The sequence below is a fragment of the Bombina bombina genome, chromosome 3 (genome assembly GCF_027579735.1).
Source record: "Bombina bombina isolate aBomBom1 chromosome 3, aBomBom1.pri, whole genome shotgun sequence".
Taxonomy (NCBI): domain Eukaryota; kingdom Metazoa; phylum Chordata; class Amphibia; order Anura; family Bombinatoridae; genus Bombina; species Bombina bombina.
The window spans coordinates 1,064,088,021-1,064,104,430 of NC_069501.1; positions in this window are offsets into that span (position 1 = coordinate 1,064,088,021).

Sequence of the window (16,410 nt, forward strand, 5' to 3'; positions counted from 1 at the left end):
TAGGAGAATCCTGACTCCATTGCACCAGGTTAGGCTCACTCTGTTGTTTAGCCTGGTTTCTGGTAATGGCTTCTACCTGAATTGCACCCATTAAGTGGTCAATATTGAGGAGTTCTCCATTTATGGCTCCTTGTTTGGCTAATGAATCCGCAAGATCATTGCCTTCCTTATCAGGACCTAGAACCCTGGAATGACCCTTGGTCTTTTTCCAGTGTATGGTTAAATCATTGGATACCACAGATTATCAATCTTGCAGAACAACTTGCCATGCTTGACTGGTTTGTTATTGCTTTTCTGCATACCATTTCTTTTCCAAGTTGGCAGGTATTCAACAAAACGGTCACACACATAATTTGAGTCAGTTATGATCACAAATTCATGAATACCATTTCAATAGCCATTTCAACGGTTTTTAGAATAGCAGTGAGTTCTGCAACTTGACTGGATCTTGGTCCAATGTTGAAACCTATGGATATATTTGGGAATCCATTTGCCCAAGTTATACCAATGCCAGCGACTAATCTGCGCTCATTATCAAGAGTGGCATGGTAAGAACAACCATCAACATATACCCAAGGTAATGTTTGACAATTGTCCTCAGTGTACATTTTATATGGGGAAAGCAGTTGTTCCTCCAGGAAATCATCTTCTGATAATTCTTCCCCAGGATCTCTAGCAGTACAGTCGTGGAGTTCAGCAAGCCCCTGTGCGTCTGGATTCTTTTTATTCTGCTTGTAGCTAATTTCTAAAGGCCAGCCTTGTAAGGAAAGAGTCCACGCTGTTATGCGGCTATTAGACAAATTCCCATCTCTTATTCTCTCACTTTGCAAATATAGCAAAGGCTGGTGGGCCGTTTCTACAATAATTTTCTCGCCCTGTATATAGCTGTGGAAATTTTGTAGAGCCCATACAGTAGATAAGAGGGCTTTTTCGCAATCGCTAAATTTTATTTCTACTGGGGATACAGTTTTGCTCACATAAGCTATGGCTTTGCTTAAATTATCATGCTCTGGTATAAGACAGCACTCATGCTTATATCCGTGTAACCTGTCTCTAGGAAGAAAGGTTTACCACCTTCAGGGTACACTAAGCAAGGCGCTTGAGTAAGTTTTCTTTTCAGCTCTTTTATGGCTGTTTCTTGAGACTCACTCCAGTGCCATTTCACATCCTTCTTTAGAAGAAGTAGTAGTGGTTTAGCTAACTCTGCATAATTATCAATGAATTTGCAAGAATAATTTGTCATACCCAGGAATGATCTAAATTCCTTTAAGTTAGTTAGGTTTTTAGAATTTACTATAGCTTCCACCTTTTTCTTCTGAGGATTTAGCCCTTCAGAAGTAACTTCATGTCCCAAGAAGTTTACACAAGTGCGGCACCATTGAGCTTTCTGTAGGGATAATTTGACACCTGCCCTTTTAAGTTGGCTGAGGACGTGTTTAAGGTCTGCGATGTGTTTTTCAAAGTCTGTGCTTTTGATCAAAACATCATCAACATAAGATAAGGTCCCCCTTTCCAGTGCATCAGGCATAGCCTTATGCATGAATACAGCAAATTCATGTCCAGAATTTATGTATCCAAAAGGAAGTCTTTGAAATGCATACTGGACCTTTTGGAATGAGAATGCCAGCTTATACTGGTCCTCCTCATGTACCTTTATGGTCCAATATCCCTGCGCACAATCAATGGCAGTGAATATTTTGGATCCATGCATCTGTGCAAGGCACTGGTCAATGTATGGTACAGGCCAGCCAGACATGTACACTCGTTTGCTTAGCTGTCTTAAATCAGCACACAGACGCCATTGTCCATTGGGCTTAAGAACACCTAGATTATGATTATTATAAGAGCTGTGCACCTGTCGTATGATACCCCTTTCTTCCAAGTTCCTTATGATTTCTGCAAGAGAATCATATGAGGCTAAAGGAAGTCTGTATTGTTTAACAAAGACAGGTGGTGCCTCGGGATCTGTTTGTATTCTTGCAATGTGCAAGTCTGTAGTACCACAGTCATAAGAATCCTTAGCAAAAATATCCTTGTACTACATCAGGAGTTCTCGCAGCAGTTGGCATTCATCATCGCTGGAACAGCCATTAGCTAAGGATATTTGCTCTTTGACTATTTGCTGAAATCCTGGAAAGATTTCAGGCTGTCCTATTTCATAGGCTTCTTCCAATCTAGAGGTGAGATCCCCTTGATTATAATTTACATTGCCCCCATGACTCTGGGAATTTGGGTAATCTTGCTGTTTACTAGAGAGGCTTCTTCAAGTTTACAGATGCCTTCCTCTGAGCTGAAGGGATAAATAGACCGAATATTAAATAGACCCTCTGGCATAGATGCAAAGGATTGTTCTATTAATTGTTCTTCAGATAAGTATCCTTCAGGTATTAGCCCAATTACATTATTTTGGAATCCAAAGGTGTAATAACTTGATTCCAGTGCATATCCTATGGTAGTTCCCTTGGATAATGTTATATCCTGTGGGGTCATGTTATGTACCATAACATGTATTGGAATAGTTCCAATATTCAAAAAAGGAGTGTGGGACATAGTAACACCCAGATTTTGTATTCTATGGGAGAGGCAAATCAGTGTTTCAGAAGTTTTTAATTTCTGACCTCTCTTTACCTGTAAGGGTAAAAAGAAATTTATCAGCCCCTGCAGGAATTACAACATCGTTAGACACCTGCATATTCACAGCATATGGCAATTGCTGGTTTGATTTCAGGGCTGCATTTTCATCCTGAAATACTTCAGGGTCCCCCTTTAAACTGCTCCAGAGGCAATCAAATCTATTTGTATGGCATATCTATGTAAGATATCATTGCCAATGTATCTTTGATTATGGGGAGTATTTAAAACTAAAAACAGGCGCTTCACTGACTTATTACCTATAGCGACAGATAATAAGCATTTAGCTGTGACGTTATAGCTTTCAAACCTGTCATCCACGTTGTGGACACAGTGGTCTTGGGGAGAAAGATATTTAATCACTTCAGCTATCTGTGCTAATAAGCCTTCGCTTATATAGCTAGCTTCCTGTTTTAAGTTCAATTTGACATATTTTGTTGTACCAAGGTCATGCACTTGTATAGGGATAAATAGATCCTCTTTAATTCTCTCAATACCTGTGAGGTATTGAGCGTGGCCTCCCCCCTTAGGGATTTTATGATCCCCCTTGTGGAGAGATATGGAGAGATATGCCGTCTAGGGAAATATTCGCTATCTTTCCAGGCAAAATTTTAAAAGTATTATCATCAGAGCCACTTAAAGGAGCCTGATCATCTATTTGTAAAATAGTGATTTCAGGTACAGAGTTATTCCTGAAATGAATCTCCACAGCATCTGGTTTCTCTTCCACCACGTGACAGTTATGTCGGGGGCAAGATATACCAGATTTCTCATAATTTATAGGCCTTTTAACTTGTGACCAAATTACATTATTTATGCAATCAATTATGGTGCTTAATCGCTTCAGGAGATCACTACCAATAATTAACCGATCAGTTGGCAGATCCACTATAATGACAGGGTGTCTTATGACCCTGTTCCCCAATTTAAATTTTAACCAGGCAGTACCGTAAACTTTTAGGGAGTCACCCCCAACTCCTATTAGAGAACCATCAAATTCTTTTATTTTAGGTTTGTGGGGTGTTAGCTCATTTAGCTGTGTGTAGTACCTGTGGGATAAAATAGTTGCCTGAGACCCAGTATCAATTAATCCCATGATAGGGTTGGAGACTGAATCTTGCAGCTCAGCTGATACATAATATCTCCCTGCAGTTTCTACCATATCACACATACAATTTGCGTTGTCCTACATCTGTGGGCTTCGCCACGTGTTACCTGATTCCGCCATGTTTTCTCATGCAGAGGAAGCTTCATACCTACCGGTCTCCTCTATGACAGGTTCAGCTGGATTCTTGTGTACTGCATCTGTGGAAATAAGGTTAAGAGAACACTGCAAAGGGCAAAATTGGTTAATGCTTTCAGGCCGAGGCTTTCAGCTAAATTGTCCGTTTCCGGTCTGTGGGGAGATAACATGATTAGTACCATTGACATTTATCATTACATTTTGTATATCTCTCCCCTCCCTCTCAGGTGATACTGCAGTATTTATGACTGTGCCTCTGGTCCACTGCTGACCACTGGCTGTACCCCTAAAAAAGTATTGTTCGGTTGCTGAGCCGTAGAAGGTTGACTCATATTAGCGAATTGTTCACTCAACCGATTTAACTGGGTAATGATGCCCCATAATAATGATTCCTGGACCATGGGGTTCCCTCAGAATCAGGGCCGCTATTTCTATTTTGGCATGGTTGCCCCTGGGGTTCAGCTTGTTCAGTATTAGTACTTTGGGGAGCATTATATACCTGGGGTGAGAATATCTTCGCCATCTATTGTATCTACCTTTGCGTGGGTACCAATTATTTGGTGAGTATTCTCTTTGTGAGTAATTATTCACCTGATTATGTCCCCCACTTTGCTTATAGTCTCTCTGCACCTCAGCCCGTGTAGGGGAAGGGGCAGAGTTAAACCTCTGTGGAGATGGCCTGTTTTGACTGGCCACCTCTGCGTAGGTTTTCTTTTTAGACTCCAAATTGAGGGGGCTAGGTGACACCCTAGTTTCTGCTACAATTTTGGGTTTTGATTCCTTTTTAACCCCCTTCTCACTGGACTGCTGAATAGAGTATAATTTTGTACTCTCTTTGATCAGCCATTCCAATGAGCAGTCCTCATCAAAATCTCTAGCTAAGTTAATTTTGATGGGTGTAGGCAGTGCTTCAAAAAATAAATTTACAAATTCTGAGCAATCAAATCTGGGATTATCTTCAGCCATACTGTACACATTTTTCAATTCAGAAAGGAACTCAATGGGACTTTGATTCACACTACATTTTATACCATATACCGCTATTTTCACTGCAGTTTTATGCGATGTTGCCCAAATTCCTTTCTGCATTGTCGTTTCACTTCACACCAGGAATGAATATTCAAATCCTTTAGTAAAGTAAAGAATTTGTGATGCTTACTGTCAAATACCCAGGGCAGAAATTCAATTTTTAATTTCTCACTTGTAACATTCATTATAGCTAATGCATTTTCAAAAGCCTCTAAGTGATCAATTACAGATTTTGTTCCCTTATTGGAGAATATTGGTACTGCACCCTGTATGAAAGTAACTATTTTATGGGAATCATAGACCTTATTAGACTTACTTTGGGATTCTCTATTAGAGTTTCCCTCACCCGCACCCGCTGAGTTACAGCAGTTCTCTGGATTTACATCATGAGGTGATTGTCTATTTGGGAAATCTATTTCTGACCCATTAGGGGTCATTTGTCTATACTCCTCCATATATTTTTGTACTTCGTCCCTGACGCGTTCTCTAAGGGAGTTAGCATTATCTGCATTATTCTCACTGTTAATATAGGGGTTTTCATTATGGTGATATGACCTTTTTAAATCATTTAATTCTCTCTGGCTTAGTGCAAGCTGTTTATTTAATTCTTGTATCTGTGCGAGTAAGTCTATGTTTTGCTTATCTAAGGCGGTTAGGTTTTGGGCAAATTCATCCATTTTATTTTTGGCTATTTTTAAATCCTCTTCGCATCTGCGTGAGGAACGGATTCTACTTTCTAGCTCATGTATCTGCAATTGTTTGTCTATGACACAAAGCGACATTTCGTCAATAATGCATATCATAAGGGGCCAAGATTTTAGTATTAGTTCTTCTCGCTTTTTGAGAGTCTTGCATTGATTAATCATTAATAATTCTTGGAAAAATTCATTGTTTTCATTCCACATATTATTATTAACGGTAATATTTTTAGCCCTAATTTCAAGCATATCCATAAAATCATTTAATTCACCGGCAATATTAAACTTCTCTTTAATGTGACTTATGATATCTTTCTTAAGGACCTGACCTCTAGTAATGGGTATTGCGATGGGACCATTTTCAATGATATGTATAGAATTAAATGAGTCACTTCTGGCTACAGACATTATTATATTGGCTTAGTATTTAGTTAAATTAAAACACTAATACAATTTTTACCAATAAAAAGAGAGAAGAAAAAAAATCTATATTTAAAAAAAAAAATTATATTAATTTTGAAATATGATTTTTATTTATATTTTTATGAATTTTGAAATATGAAAAAATTTATATTTTTATGAATTTTGAAATACGAAAAATGAATATTTTTGATTAATTTTGAAATATGAAAAAATAATATTTTTGATTAATTTTGAAATATGAAAAATTAATATTTGTATTAATTTATCAAAAATTAATCTTTAACAATATTTCAAAATATCAACATCAATCTCAAAATATGAATATCAATATTTCAATCTTCAAAAAATTTTTATTTTCAAAATATTAATTTTGAAATATGAATTTTTTTCTCTCTTTTATAATAATTTCTATTTACTACAAATATATGATATCAATATGATAAATATTAATAAATCTCATGCAAGTGCCTCCATACAGTATGTCAGTATATTTATAAGAATCTTTAGGAGTGCTATCCAAATAATATATCAGTCTATGGCAGGGCTATAATACAATACATTTAATAATTATCCTTTAAAATATCAACCCTCAATCAATATGCATCTACTAGAAACCATAAAATTAATATAAATATCTGAATTCTTTTTATTTAGTTAATATCTATGAGCATATTGGAATATATTTGTAATACCAGAATATGACACAATATTATATGCGTTTAAAAATTATTCAAATAGGCTGTGCCAAATTTATAAAAGTTTACCTTATTCACAAAAGAAATTTCACCCAGTTAACACAATGAGATTCTAAGCAAGATACTCAGCTATTTACCCACACTTTACTCTAACACAATTCTAATTTAAAATATCAAAATTTGTATATATTATTTATGTAAAAACCCAATTCTGACTTATAATTATATATTTGCACAGATAAACAATTTAAAATTTAGGATTAGTTTAACAGTACACAGGCTATGAAATGTTAACTTGAAATACAAACTATTTCTTTAAATCTGCTACATACAGCAATAATGAATGTTTACTTTAAATATTTGCATACAAACAGGCAAGCTAAGAGCTATTTAAGGTTATGCAATACAGTTTAAAACACAATTTGCTCTTTTCAATCTACCCACAATCTTTCAATACGTTACCAGGATGAGCACCAATCGATATCCAGTATTCCTTAGTAGGAACTATCTCACCTCAGAAATCCCAATAAGTATATTTTGCAATCAATGAGAAAATAGTAGATCAGCTTTGCCAAAGTAAAATGGTATCTCACGCCCAGCACCCAGTTACAAATCAGCTCAGCACAATCTGTCCTCTTTTTCTCTTTCTTGCTCTTACTTATCCATAGTTTTCTATCATAGGTGATGAATATGGGTGGCCCTTTTGCTTGTCCTTTCTGATTGGGTATCTGGAATATCTAATCGGATTGGCCCTTAACGGAGCTGAACATGTTCACCATGGAAACGCATCTTTTGAACAGTTAATTCCCTGGATTCTGGCCACTCGGGGGCAGTAGACATACAACACAGTAATACATTTAACCAATATTTTTAAAACAATTTAGTATTTCTATGAAATAGTTATTCATTTGATCATAACTTCCTGCATCAATCACTCACAATATTAATTTTAGATAGGGTAGTATCTTATGAATTTTCTGATAATTTCTATGCCAAACACCATTATATTATATAAAAAATAAGTACATTGTTAATTTAATTTTCCCTATTAAATATATATAATTTATTGCATTAGTAAATTTCTCTTGTTAGCATTTATATTTCATTTAGCCTAACTGAGAATTTATACTTTGATATCAGATTGTCAATATTTTATAGTCATATCACATCAAGGTGACTTCAATATATCCATCTCACTATATTTCAAAAGATGTATTTAAAATTTTATAAACATTTAGTGCAAAATCATATGATATGACTTATTTCAATCCATGTATCCATCCCGTATTTGTCATCCCTTGGCTCCATCTGGAAAAACAGGAAAGCATGTTATAGATATATTTTAATCATGGTATTATTAAAATTGTTATTTAATCTATAATTATTTTGAATTTATCTCCTATATATACCGGTATATATTCAATGCAGCAATTATTTATTTAATATAATGTGTTCCAGTTCAAAATATATATACATATATGGGTTATTTGAATTATTTTAAACATATATGGAAAACTGGCACTGTTCCCTTTGTAAAACAAAATAATATATATTTATTTTTATTTGTGTCATGTTCCCCCCAGCCGTATGTCTGCAATACGTCTTTAAATGTCAGAGATTCAGTGAGATAGAACTGTTGTCATCACACATGTCTGCAGCACATGTCTTCCTTTGAAGTCACAAGGATTTAGGTGACAAATTCCAGAGGGCCCTTGAGCACATCCTCCACTCACAATACAGACTATTTATTCTAAATAATCAAGGGGTTTCCTGGAATTTCAGTACTATGCTTATCCAGCTATTTAGATTGTATCTTCTTTCTCATCACCAGATGTCTTAGAGCCATAAGACTCTGCACATAGTCAAAATGAACATGTTCACTGAGTTACAATTCCTTTAGGAAAATGTTTGTGTGCTTGACACAGCAGGAGGGTGTGCTTCAAAGCTATGCTAATTTTCAATCATGATAAAATGTGCATTCACCCAGCTAATACCATCTGGTAGGGGGTTGGGACCCACAGTGGACTAGAAGCTGTTCCTCACATCTAATTAATCCTGTGGTCTCATATATATATATATATATATATATATATATATATCCATATATAATTTCCATCATAATATTCATATACTCTGACAAGGAGCAAAGTGAAATGCTAGTGGGGGATACCGAATCTAAAGTCTCCGCTAAGCAGAATATGTGGTCTAACCTGGAATAAGTTTTGTGTGAACGAGAGTAATGGGTATAGTCTCTATCTTTCGTGTGAAAAGATCTTCAAATGTCAAAATATCCATATTGGGACATAATGGTCCCAAAATGTGTAGAAAGAAGGCCAGATTGAAGTTTTTTTTCTGCATGGGGTCATTGTTTTGCGATCTATTTTGGTGTCCCAAGTCATGTTGAAGTCTCCCGCCAGGAGAACTCTGACCTGTCTGTGTCGGTCTATTAACTGTAGAATTTTTCGAAGGCATGCAGGTTGACGCGAGTTTGGCAAATATATTGATACAAGGGTGTGTAGCACATGGTCAAGTTTTCAAACCAGGATTGTATACCTGGCTTGGGGGTCCCTAATCACCTGTATTTGCTCGTATGCTACCCTGTTATGTATCAATATGGCTGTTCTTCTAGACTTCTTAGTGAAAGGGGAGTCCTCTATTGTCGTATAGGTGTGCAAATGGAATCTGTGGGGGGCATCTGACTGCCAATGAGTCTCCTGGAGAAACATTAAATCTGGGTTATGAAACTTGAGAGTACGAGCTAGTAAGCTTAGTTTGAAAGGTGAATTACGGCCCCTAGTGTTGTAAGTAAGAATTCTAAACCTATTCATTCTTGTGTCTTATTCTGAAGCTCTAGATTGGGGGGGTTCAATTTTGAGTCATGTGAAATTGAGCGTTTTGGGTAGTCTGAGATGGGAAGACAAGGGGAATGGGGGGATAAGTCAAGTTCTTGGATCTAGGTAATGTATCTAAAATATGAGGTAGAAATAGTCCACCTAGGTGGAACCCTGGCGTGGGCTACACTTTGCAGGGGTGGGGAGCTAAAAATATGGGAGAGTACATGGGAGCCGGATTCCCTGGCCCCATTCCATAAGTAAGGAGGTTGAGTCGAGGGAGTAGATAGTGAGGTCAGTCAACCAGTGGGGAGTGTCTTAGTAACATTGACAGCTGTTCAACAATGGTATTAATAATAACAGTGCATATAAATAACATTAGTCTCCCTCCATCAAGGTAATCTTATAATATAACTTGTGCTATGCCAGCCCCGCTCCTTAACCTATCTAACAAAACAAGACACAGTGTAAATATATTGCCATGTCAACTTAGCAGGTGTGTTGGAGCATCGTCCTGGCGTTAAGCACTCAGGGTGCCTCTGACATCTCAGAGTCATCTTCCAAAACTTATAGAGAGAATGAAACTCAATGGAGGGAAGCAAAAGAAGCCCTCAGTTACAGCTTAGGTTCAAAGAGGTAGTGTGTGGGGTCGAGGAGAATCCTGCAGCTTTTGGGTCTTCATTCTGTTTGGCCTTTGATCCTTAACGGACCATTCAGGAGCAATGACCCATAATTTAGATTGTGTAGAGGGCGGGTTCCGCATGGCATCAGCTAAGAGTCCCCACTGTATAAGGAGAGTAGTCCCTTGGGATAAGATGGACACTGTATGTTTCTTTTTATCTTTTGTGATTATCATTTTAGGTGGGTAGGCCCATCTGCATTTGATGCCTTCTCGTCGGAGTGCCTTCTGTGTTGCAGGGTATGTGCTGAGAGATAAGGTAACAACTGAATATCCCTGAACCTTTCTGAGATCTGCGGTTTTTCGAAAAGCAGCCTGCATAAGTTTGATCTCGGTCGTAGAGCTCTGTGAGCCCTCTCCATGGTAGAAGTCATACCCTCAATAGGGCCCAGCAGGTCATTAAAGAGTTATTTTAGGTAGTTCAGGAGATCAGCTGGTTGGACTTCTTCTGGGATCCCTCTGAACCGAACATTATTTCTGCGAGCTCGGTCTTCTACATCAGCAAGCTTGAATTCAAGCTGATTCAGTTGTTCAGATAAGGCTTCTGAATAGGCTAAGAGGTTTTTCTGGTCTGTGGCAATGTCATCTTGTTTCCTCTCAAGAGAGTCCACCCTCTACCCTATTTCCGAGATATCCTTTCCGAAGTTCGGCATGAGTTCTCTGGATTTACTTTGTGATAGAGCGTGTTTGACGTGTAAACATTTTTTTGAGGGTTGCTTCAGTGATGAAGTGTTGGGATTGGGCAGATAATAATGTATCAGGTTGAGAGCCATCTCCTACTGACTCCGAATCACTAAGACCATCATTTGATCCTTCCTCTGGTTCCTTAGGTGGCTGAGTAAATTGATCAAAAACTGTTTTTTTTTTTACAGCTCCTGGAGTTTTTGGATGTCTTCTGGAAGCACGAGGCATCTTCAAAGAGATGAGAGCTAGCTTGCTTACTGAATATATATATGGATAAAATATGATTACCTCTATGGTTGACAGAATAGAAATGGACTCAAAGATTAATTACATTAATACTCGGAGCAGGGCTGGGTGATGTCTCCTGACCCCTACCCCCTCATATTGGCAGTCAATTTGCAGACTGACACTCTCCTAGAGTTAACTTATATCAGGAAGTACCTCAACAAGGGAGCAAATGCCAAGGAGACGCCACAGACAAAACCTCAGAACAATAACAATTATTATGATAATGTAGCAAGTGTTTACCCTATTACATTATGTGGTCATAGAGGTTTGTTAAAAGGGGGTGGAGTTGAGGGGGATGTTAACAAGGGTCACAAACAGAGCTCGTCTCTCACCTCAGGGAACAGGGGGGTACGACCCAGCGGGAAGGGAAAAGGGAAGAGGAGGTGACCCACATGGACAAGCCAGGCAGGAAAGGGGGAGGAGAGAGAGAGAAGGGGCCCAAGCACTAAAGAGGAAGGGTCAGGGACCACCACCTAGGGGGACACACTTACATACAGTACAAGTTAAATTAAACAACAACTAAGCATCTAGGTTACCCCACTTAGTCTCAATGAGTGGGCCAATACAGTGTCGAGCAGGGCTATTATACCAGGATCACAGTGTCGAGCAGGGCTATTATACCAGGATCTCAACCCACGAGCCACCTATTGGCAGGTTAAATATTACTACTCAGTGAGCTCCAGCAGACCCCCTCTCGCCTCAGGAGACTGGGGATAAGACCAGAAGGAAGGGGAAAAGGGAAGGGGAAGTGACCAACTCAGACAAGCTAAGTCAGAAAGGGAGAGTCATGAAGGGGGCCCCTAGTAAACAAATGCACATCACAATGCAAACAGCGTGTATAACAGACAATATGGTACCACTGCACAAGATATTAGTAGCCTGTACCACCAAACTTAGAAAAAATAATACAATAACACTATACTTTGGGTTATGAAGCAAATACCCCCAAAACAGGTCCAGTCACCTTCTAGGTAGTTCTGTGGATGACTATCTCCCAGAAGTTTACTTTTAGCACAGGATTAAAATTAGAAAGTGTTAAGTTTAACACTCGGCTAGCAGAGCTCCTCTAATACATGTCTGCTCAGAATGGCGGTTAGCTCTGCCCCCACCTTGATATGGTTTATTGTACATGATATACCTTGTATTATATCTTATTGCTTTGTGACATTTTATATGTATATCAAAACCTCAATAAAAAGTAAAAAAAAAAAAAAACAGAAGTCTTAAGACTGCAGCTCCTTAACTTATCCGCTGCCTCTGAGGAATAAGATCAGGTTGATTGACACCCCCTGCTAGCGGCCAAAAATCTGCATGGGGGCAGCATTGCACAAGCGGTTCACCAGAACTGCTTATGCGATGTTAAATGCCGACAGCGTATGCTGTCGGCATTTAGCGATGCAGGGCGGACATGATTCTCTATAGCGATTAACCATCACTAAAAATAAACATGAGTTTGGCTCATCATTTTGTAAAAAACAGCGTTACACAGCCACCCACGGTAAATCCTAGTGTTTGTAATATGCTTGGATTTACTATCACTTTAATCAGAGGAGACAGCTTTTTAGGGAGTCATTTAGCAGCCTATAGAACCAGGCATTATGAGGAGGATCATTTTGATGTAATGGTGAGGGTCGGGACCTGCCCTGACCTGTATTAAAGAGACAGCAAGGCAGTGAGACACAGGGCAGGGCTATTTTTATTATTATTATCGGTTATTTGTAGAGCGCCAACAGATTCCGCAGCGCTATAAACAAAGGCAGAGTACAACAAAACTATTATAGGGATTAAATGGGTAGAGGGCCCTGCTCAGCTCTTAAGAAAGTGATCTGCAAACAGCTGGACTCTTAGGCATACATGTTAAGGGGGTTCATGGGATAGTAATGGAGGAGAGGAACTGGTATAAAGAAAGGTTAGTGTAGGTTGTATGCATCCCTGAACAATAGAGTTTTTAGGGAACGCTTGATGCTTTCAAAACTAGGGGAGAGTCTTGTGGAGCGAGGCAGAGAGTTCCACAAGATGGGAGCTAGTCTGGAGAAGTCCAGTAAACAGGAGTGTGATGAGGTAGCAAGAGAGGAGGAGAAGAGGAGGTCATGAGCAGAGTGAAGGGTATGGGAAGGAGAGTATCTGGAGGTCTTTGTATGTCAGAGAATTGTGTGTTTAATCCTAGAGGCAAGAGGAAGCCAGTGAAGGGATTTGCAGAGAGGTGCAGCAGATGAAGAGTGACATGTAAGGAAGATGAGCCTGGCAGAGGCATTCATTATGGATTGTAAAGGAGCTAGGCGGCAGCTGGGGAGACCAAAGAAGACAGAGTTGCAGTAATCGAGGCGGGAAAGGATGAGAGAGTGGATTAAAATCTTAGTTGTGTCTTGTGTAAGGAAATGTCTAATGTCTAATTTTAGAGATGTTTTTAAGGTGGAAGCGGCAGGCTTTAGCCAAGGACTGAATGTGAAGAGTGAAAGAAAGATCTGAGTCAAATGTGACCCCGAGACATTGGAAATTTGGGTTTGGGGTAATGATGGAGTTGTCGACAGTTATAGAGAGATTGGGGGTGGAGATTTTATAAGAAGGGGGAAAATAAGGAGCTCAGTTTTGGAGAGATTTAGCTTGAGGTAGTGAGAGGACATCACGGAAGAGATATGAGAAAGACAGTTAGTGACACGGGTTAGCAAGGAAGGAGATAGGTCTGGTGCAGTAGATTTGGGTGTCGTCGGCATACAAATAATATTGGAAACCATGGGACTTTATTAGGGAACCAAATGATGACGTGTAGATTGAGAAGAGTAAGGGACCAAGGACAGAGCCTTGCTGTACCCCGACAGAAAGTGGTGACAGGGCAGAGGAGGCCCCAGAGAAGGCTACACTTAAGGTACGGTTTGACAGATAGGAAGAGAACCACAAGAGGGCTGTGTCACAGATGCCAAAGGATTGGAGGGTTTGGAGCAAAAGAGGGTAGTCAAAAGTATCAAAGGCTGCGGACAGATCAAGGAGGATAAGCAGAGAGAAGTGGCCTTTTGATTTTGCTGTAAGTAGGTCATTGGTAACCTTAACGATTGATGTCTCTGTGGAGTGATGGGGACAAATTCCAGATTGCAGTGGGTCAAGGGGGGAGTTTAATGTAAGGAAATGGGAAAGACGTGCATATACTAGTTTTTCCAGAAGCTTTGAGACAAGAGGGAGGAGGGAAATAGAGCGGTAGTTGGATGGGGAGGTTGGATCAAGGGAAGGTTTTTTGAGGATAGGTGTGACCAGTGCATGTTTCAGAGATGAGGGAAATATACCGGTGCTGAGGGAGAGGTTAAAAATGTGTATGAGTATAGGGGTAAGGGTAAAAGAGAGGGAGGGGAGTAGCTGTGAGGGGATAGGGTCAAGGGGACAGGTAGTGAGGTAAGAGCACAGTATAAGTTACGAAACCTCTACCTCAGTAACAGGGGAGAAAGAGCTAAGTTTATGGCTATGAGGGTTGTGGTTTGTTGCCAGCATTTGAGGGGGTGAGAGAATGGTATTATATTGAGAGCTGATTTCATTTCTGATGGAGTCAATTTTGTTATTGAAGTGGCTAGCAAAGTATTGAGCTGACAGAGAAGTTGTATTAGGAGGTGGGGTGGGCAGAGAAGAGTATTGAAAGTGGAGAACAGACGTTTTGGGTTTGAAGAAAGATTAGAGATAAGAGTAGAGAAGTAATGTTGCTTATAGAGATTAAGGGCAGAATAGTAGGAGTTTAACATGAATTTGTATTTAAGAAAATCAGCTGAACTCTGAGATTTTCTCCAGTGCCGCTCAGCAGTACAGGAACATCTGCTTAGGTACCATGTCAGAGGAGTATGCCTCACTATTCCTGCATCTTGCACAAATAATAAAGCTGATGACTAGGCAGAGTTAAGGAAATCAGCCCCAGACATTAACTGGCTTAGGTCCCCCAGGTAATTGACCTGTATGTCCTATGCTCAGTCCTGTCCTGTTTTCACAACACTAAACACCAAAAAATCAATCACACATATAAAAGACAAGCAATTAAAAAGTGTTAAAACATGTTTGGATGTTACATTAAAGATGTTTAAATTAGAATTAAAACAAGCACGAATTGCATGTTTGTGCACAACTGACACTCATTAAAGGGTCAGTAAACACCTTGAGATTTCTATATAACATAATTATCCTATATTATAAAAGGTATGTTTGTCCAATGCAGTCATGCGCAGTAGAGACTGCAGCGCGAGACTAACATACTTGGACATAAGGAAGGATCAGCAGTGACCGCCGTGAGGATCAGACAGCAGAGAGGGTGGGTGGGAGCGGGCTGAGAGGGCGTGGCCAGATGAAGGGGGCATGGCGGGGGTGGGATCAGGCATGGCGGGTTGTGGTTGGGTGGGTGGGACCGGGCAGGACCACTGTACTGCAGAAAATAGCCCATGTGCATGGGCTTTAGGACTAGTTTATGTATAATGCAACAACTGTGCAATATACTTTCATTATTTATCCCCCTGCCCCTTTTCTTGCAATTTAGCTCTGAAATTTGAGCAATTTCTAATTCCCAGAACAAACAGACAGACAGTTTAGTCAAAATTAAACTTTCATGATTCAGATAGGCAATGCAGTTTTAAGAAACATTTATCATCACATTTGCTATGTTCTCTCTGTATTATAAGATGAAAGGTAAACCTAGGTAGGCTCATATGCTAATTTCTAAGCCCTTGAAGGCTGCCCCTTATCTCAATGCATTCAACAGTTTTTCACAGCTAGAGGGTGTTAGTTCATGTGTGCCATATAGATAACTTTGAGCTCACGCTCATGGAGTCAGCACTGATGGGCTAAAATGCAAGTCTGGCAAAATAACTGAAATAAGGGGGCAGTCTGCAGAGGCTTAGATGCAAGGTAACCACATAGGTAAAAAGTATATTAATATAACTGTGTTTCGGTTATGCAAAACTGGGGAATGGGTAATAAAGGGATTATCTATCTTTTTAAAGAATACACATTTTGGAGTAGACTGTCCCTTTAAACTGCACCCTGCTGACTTCTCAATGCTAACCCTGCTATAAATCTGTCCCTACTTGGCTTTATCAGATAACAACTTCAAAACAATTCACTCTATACTAACATTATAGCTGGGTCTAGCCTTGTTGTCTGCTAACTGAAGCACAGATTGGCTCCTCCAAATAAGTCAAATGGAGGGTGGCCTTTGGCTATTGATAAATAGATGCTAATTTGT